The 7,364-nt window shown below is 37.8% G+C and overlaps 1 protein-coding gene across 1 annotated transcript in view; it reads right to left on the reverse strand.

Moving 5' to 3' along the window:
* Positions 1–2,593: 2,593 nt before the first annotated feature.
* Positions 2,594–7,364, reverse strand: part of LOC107042125 (prolactin-releasing peptide receptor-like) — a 61,130-nt gene continuing 56,359 nt past the window's right edge. The window contains exon 3 of the mRNA XM_015263019.2: positions 2,594–2,635. The gene's annotated coding sequence lies outside the window, so the exon portion shown is untranslated. The remainder of the gene's footprint in view (positions 2,636–7,364) is intronic.

A 7,364-nucleotide genomic window follows, 5' to 3' on the forward strand; every position in this document is an offset into this window, starting at 1 on the left:
TTTTCGTAATAATTAGCGAGTAACATGTGACTTCAACACCTACAATGTCACCATTTTTTTACGATTACACCCTTAATATTTTACCCTCAAGTTTCCACCCTTACCATTCAACCCTCAGAATGTCAGTCTTATGATTTTTTCGCCCCTTTCCATTATTGCGATTTGACCCTTACAATTTTACTCTTCAGATTTTACCCTTACGATTCCACCCCTATAATTCCATTCTAATCATCTCACCCTTACGACTTAACCCTTACAGTCACACCAACGGCTGGAGCCCAATGACCAAGCTCCGGGCCACCGCTGGCTGAGGCTTGGTTATCGAGCTCCGGCATGCCAATGTCCGGCCAAGGCTGGGCCAGATCTGTCAACCAAGGCTCGGTTACCCGCCCTTCTCCCGAGACTCAAGCCCTGGTCCCCAGGGATGGCCGAACCTCGGTCCAAGCCTGGGCGCCCAAACTTGGCAAGCCCAGGCTTGTGCCAGGCTTGGCCCGTTTCTCCAACACTGGCATTTCGTACATCGGGGTCGGAGGACTTGACGAATGTATTTGTTCTAACCTTATAATTGATTTTGTACCGGTCCAGAACAAACGTGAGTTGAAAATTCAATAACAGGGAGCTGCTAGATGAGCTCGTACAAACAAAACAGAGAAGAATTTGGAGGAGATGCTCCGAAAAAAACGAATTGATTCACGCTAAGGAGAAGAGTCCCAATGTTGTGGCGAACAACAGAGGGGTGAAGAGAAAACAGTTGGAGAGAGCTCATTCATTAGCCTTCAATCAGGTTTTTACTATTGAGATAACAATAAAATTGCTCTAGATATGTTTTCCGTAAACGATTTTCTAAATTTTCTTCGCCCAAACTCCTCTTAAATTCCTTTGTTCGAAAACTGCGCCCATATTATTCGACAACTGGGGCGGGTCAATTTCGAACATTCGAAATCTGGGTTCAGAGTATTATGTTTTATTTCCGCAAATATTCATCTAATGACTAACTTTGTCAATCAAAATCAAGTGTTTTTTGGTCGGAAAAACATGCGAATTGACTTCTTAAAGTTAATATTTCACATTTGACGGGAAAAAACACAGATAATCCGATATTGGGTGTCCCTTAACCATTCGATAACTAGTGCCACCATGGTAAAAAAAAAATTTTAATGAAAAAAAGCAAATTTCAACATGAATTCAGCACTTCCTCTTTGAAGTTAATATACTTGAAAATGTTCCGCCTATCATTTTTCAAAAACGAATCCATGAAAAAATGTTTAGTAGCCCGGAAATACGTAATAATTGGACCAACGGCGTCATATAAAATGCATATCCACTTCCATAAAAATACCTCCAGAGTACATGACTCAATAATTCGAAACCATGCATATCTCTCCAGCCTCATTCTCCTCTTATATCATCTTTTCCACTTCTTTCATCAAAGAAATAATACAAGAGAGACAAGGCGTATAAAAGAGGCATAAAAAATCTCTCTCTACTCCAGTATTTTCACGGTAAAAAATGGATTTCTGTTCTCCCCGGCTTCAATCCCACTCTTTCCATATTCGTATGTAGATATTTTTATGAAATGGGAGTCTCCCGAATGTCAAAGCACGAATGAAGTCGAAAGCACCGCCTGTTCCATGAAATAAACGATGAATATATTTTTTTCTCGCTGATTTTTTTTTCATCACCATTATCTTTGCTTTCGTTATTGTAATAATGATAAATCCAATAATTACTCGTGGATTATTGTAAAAATATTTCTGGAACGTGTAAGCTGAGAAAAACGAGCAGTGCGACAGTAGACAGAAGGCATACAATTGTTCCTCTACACTATTAGAAATTTCTCAAAATTTCAGTCACAGCATCAGCTGAATTTTCGATATTGTAAGGTTAAATTCAATTTCAAATGAAAGCGTTCACTAAATTTCTCATTTATCTTGAAAATTGAACATCACATACAATTCAATTTTCAATAGATTGAGAATTCAGAAAAGTTGTATCCTGAATTTTCAAAATTTTCAAGGTTTTTCAGTGCCGTATGGACCTGAAAATCAAGAATTATTTGAATATTCAAGAAATTAACTGATGTGTCGATGAAGAAATATACAGAAATTTCATGTAACTGTATCGTAGTTCAAAATTTCAAGTTTTTTCACTTGTAATTTCAAGGATAACGTTCTAACAGTGTACATCTTATTTTCTCCCATTTTGAACGACTATGTTTTTATTCATTTATTTACCTATTTCTTCAACTGTTTCATAACGCAGTGTGTTCATGTATATGTGCGCGCATGATTGTTTTCCCCCTTTTTCCATAAAATTTTGATAAGTACATGTGACAGGATCAAAGTCAGATACCTGACTATATTCCATCTAATAACAATATAAAAAATATATATTCATGTGATAAGCGACAGTAGTGGTCACACGGGTAGCGTGCGGCAGATGTCGTCCAAGCTCAGCAGAATTTAATCTGGTTAGTACTTGGAAAGGAGTCCGCTTAACCCTACCTCCCCGCGTAGAACTGCTAGCGCTAGGCACGATTATAGAGACCTACTGTGCCATTAGTCAGTTAGACGAATGAGCACAACAGGCTCTTGCAATATCGGCCGGCTGTACAACTGAGGTCTTCCATGTAGAGCTGCAAACAGCCCCCGAAAACGGCTTTAGAAGTATATGAAATATGTAAAAATGATCGAAGAGAAAAATGTACCAAAGAGCAAAGAAAAAGAAGTTATTAAAATGTACAAAACTTAATACATGAAATATTATACACCAATTTCTCCGACTCAATGAATTGAATCGCCTCTTCCACCATTCCTTGGTATTGACATGAGTTTCCCTTACTAGTCCAGGGGAATTCGTTAAAAAAATGGGCCTATTCGGGAATAAGTCGGACAAAGCTGATTTTTAGTTAATGGTTTAATTGAAGGTTCAAGAATGCCTATAAAAATTTTTGTTTTTTATAAAAACTTCCTATTCCAACCGAAAATGACCGCCATGTTGAAAACAGGTGTTGGATCTTCATTTTTCGGTTTTTCGGCTCATGGGGTAAAATTACAGACGAAACTAATGAGTTGAATACGTTTCTCCGCTCAGAATCCACAAATTTGTTTTTTTGACTTTTTTCTATATTTCCATTATTTACAAAAATAGAGCTCTTTTAGCGAATGCCTACGCTGCTGCACGTATTTTACCAGGCGCTGACGGCCCGCACGAGGCCATCATTACTAAGCGCTCTAGCTCTTCACGATTCAACGTCAAATATCTCAGTAAATAATGGAATTATGAAAAAAGTCAATAGATGATATTGATATCTTTCAAGTGAGGGAATATTTTTTATCTTTATTTTTTATCAGTTTTCCCGTAGCACCAATGGCTGTGCAACAAAGCCACTGATAACAAAATGTTGCTTGCAAATCATGCTGGATGGACGGTTTATTTAGTTATTTCTCGTAACGAATAATTACAATCATACAAGGTTATGCCTTTTCATAAAGCTTATTGACGAATATAGAAACGAGGAAAGAAAAAAATATATATTTCTATTTTTGTACGCAAATTTATCAGAATTGTTTGTTTTTTATTTCGACACAAAGGGATCAGTTGCACCGAATTTTCGCGGAATCGGAATAAATGCGAAAAAATAAAGAACGGGAAAAAATAAATTGAAGAAAACTAACGAAAAATTGACAGTAGACCACAACGCAGTGCCAGTGACTGATGTATGTGATTTAGTTGAAATAAAAATGTCCGCGTGTACCGTATGTTTCATTTGTAATGAATCTTTATCTGAAGGCGATAGAATTTCACTAAAAGAGAGAGATTTAAAAACTTTGATACAGAGTAGTGTCAGAAGACAAGACAACAAATCCATAGGATTGCAGGGATTACAGCAGATATCTGTGCATAAAAAATGTCAGACTTCGTATATACATAGTAACAACATTGCTGCATGTGTAGGAGTGAATAAGGAGGAAGCCAGATGTAGTTCGCGATTGGTTGCACTGGCTTTTGATTTTAAAAACAAGTGTTGTTTATGTAGTGAAGATGCATCGGAAGTGTTTACCAAGAAAGAGCAGAGGAAGACACTCAATAAACACAACAACGTGTAGATTATTGAGACGCTCACGATAAAGAACCAAATACTTGACTATGCAATAGCAAGATCTGACACATGGGCAGCAGAAGTGACAGTACGTTTAAGACCAGTCACTGATTTAGTTGCTGTCAATGCCAGATATCATGGTAATTGTTTGAGAAATTTCTCTCGTTCTTCCAATCCAATGCGACCTGCTCATCGGCCTGTGAGTGAAAATACTGCTACAGTCATTGACTTTATTTCATCCTGTCTCGAAGAAAATCAGGAAGAATGCCAATTTTCTCTACGAGAGATACTGGAAAAGTACGAGGGTGATATTCCTACAAAAAAAACCATAAAAGCTAAATTGTTAGAGAAATTTGGACACGAAATAATTATTACCAGTAATCCTAATGCAGATCCAATAATTTTTTATCGAAATACTGGCCATAAAATATTGTCAAACTATTGGAAACAATTGAAACAAACTGACCCAGAGGAAGAACGTAAAAGAATTGTGAAAGCTGCTGTAGAAATAATTAGAGAATATATTAGATCCCAATACTACGACACTCAGATGTACCCTCTCCCACATGATTGTTTACGAGACGTTGAATCCGATATACTTGCTACCCTCAAAATGATTTTAGATACTGTCATTCTCAAAGGGAAACGAGGAAATCAGGAAAATTTAAACACGAAAATCATTGCAATTGCACATGCAATCATCGCGGCAGTGAGGCCCAGATCTTTTTTATCTTCCCTGCAACTTGGTCTATCCGCATTGTTGAGTAAGAAGTATGGATCGAAAGATCTTTTGACGATTTTATCGTCGAATTATTTCTACAGCAGCTTTATCGAGTTTAGGATTGACTTCTTCATACGATCATGCTGTCCAGTTCGAAATGTCTATATTATTGCAACCCCAAGAGCCACAATTCATCGATTCATTTTCACAATTCATTTTCGATAATGCTGATCACAATGTGAATACGATGGTTATAATACTTTTCACGCAATGGGTGGAATTCAATGTTTACTATAGCCACCTCAATTCAGCCATTCACAGCAATTCCAAGATCGAAAACTGAGCTATCTGCAAATATGATTGGGAGATTCGGTCACGTTCCTTTGCAGGCTTTCCAAAAGAGTAATACGGAAGGGCTCAGAAGTATAAAAATACAAAATTTACAAGAGAAGAATCCACTTTCTGAGGAAGTGACGCTACTGTCGAGTGACTTCTATTGGATTTATGGTAAATGGAAAAATTCCCTGCAACTTCCGGGCTAGAATGGGTTGATGGAGGACATTATGAGGGACCTTACACATGAAAAATCGAGGATTTTATGTCTTTCATTCGTTAATTCTCCTCCGAGTGACTGACACCATATTGACCGTGTTACTCGAAACAGTCACGTACAATAATTTCCATGGCCGTCGGACATGGCCATCGGACATGGCCGTCGGCCATGGCGTGGCCATAGGTATTTTGGAATTCGTGGCCGTTTTCCATGGCCGTTGGCCACCAAATAAATAAATAAATAAATAAATAAATGAATAATAGAATTTTGTTCATTACTCGAAAAATGAACAATTTTCCCACATTGACGGAAATTATGTTTTTTTCTCTATATGCTTCGGTATAATTGAGGAATAGGGGGTTAAATTCAGAGGATGTTCGATAATAAAATAATTGAATAAATAAATTAATAATTAAAAGATGAATAATTTTTCAACATTGAGGTAAATTATAACTTCGCTGTATATAAAATATACGAGTTCGAAGGGACGTCAAATTGATATTATACGGAGGTCAGATGGGGATTATGTGATGGGTATATGAGGGTTATGTGTTGTTGGTATGGAGAACACATATAGGTTGTGTGAAGGTCATGTAGGTCATAGCCAGGTTATATGGAAATTATATGAATGTCAGATGCAGGCTTTATGAAGGTGACGTGAAGGTCATAAGGAGGTTGCGTGAGGGTTATGTGAAGGTCATATGAAGATTGTACAAAGCTCATGTGAAGGTTATATCGGTCACATGCAGGTTATATGGGAGTTATGGGGAGGTTACATGCAGGCTTTATGACGATCATAAGGAGGTAGGATCAAGTTCATGTGAAGGTCATATGAGGAATCTATGAAGGTCATAGGAAGGTCACGGAAAAGTTATATGGGGTATTTAAGGGTCATGAGAAGGCTATGTGAGGTCAAATGAAAGGCATACAAGGCGCATGTGAAGGTAAAGAATCATTGACATTATATAGAAGATATATGCAGGTCGTATAAAAGTTATATGGAGGTTAGGTGAGAGTCATATGGAAGTCACGTGAGGGTTATGTGAAGGTCGTATGAAGATTGTATAAAGCTCATTTGAAGGTTATGTACGTCATATGCAGGTTATATAGGAGTTATGTGGAGGTCATATGCGCCTGAACGAAATTCCAGGCGAATTCGTCACCTGTGGAACTCCAGGGTATTTATGTATAGAAAGAGGGAGAGAGAGAGAGTAAAAATTTATAAACCATTACCTTTTTGTCGCGATAAAAACCTATAAGGAGAATTAGAGCTACCTGCTACCTTAACTCTACTTCAGAGCTACCTTAAGTTCGGAGAACTACTTAAATGGGTTACCTATCGCGCGAATCGAGTCCCTAAATTTTTAGAACAATATTCATTAAATAACTTCATTAAATAAACCAGATATTTTGCAGATATTTCTTTTTTCGAGTCAGTTTTGATGAGTTAAAGTTTAGTAATTTTGATATTTTCCTATGTAAATTCGGTTAAGGATCAGGATATCACCGTGGAATATTTGACCAAGATAATGTGCTACCCAGTGTTTCCTGTAACCCTTTTTGGTTTCTCGATAGAGTGAGCACATAGGTCGAGTTGAAATGCTTGCGCTCCCTTGAGCGAGAGTGTTAGGGCTTTCAGTTGGAAGGCCGTGAAGACGATCACCCAGTCGTCGAAACGGATCGCCATTGAGTTTTTAATTTAGTTGCGTTTGCGTTTGAGTTTTCGTTGGTAAAGTCCTAATTCCTCTCCGGAGAGTGCCCTCTGTAGATAAGCTACCTTATTCCGGCCGTAGATGGAGCGAAGACCCGCTCAGCCATCTCAATTTCGCGTTGAGTTCACGTCATTATAGTTTTGTTCAGTTGAAATAATTGGGATCAATTATATAAAAATTCAAATTTAAACCTTTAAATATTTCGCGCACAATTACACCGGGAATCGATAGTTCGCATCTCCGGCACTCCAGTCAGCACCGTACGGGGCTAGTCTC

Source organism: Diachasma alloeum, unplaced genomic scaffold (assembly GCF_001412515.2).
Source record: "Diachasma alloeum isolate Michigan unplaced genomic scaffold, Dall2.0 Dall_scaffold_00422, whole genome shotgun sequence".
Taxonomy (NCBI): Eukaryota; Metazoa; Arthropoda; class Insecta; order Hymenoptera; family Braconidae; genus Diachasma; species Diachasma alloeum.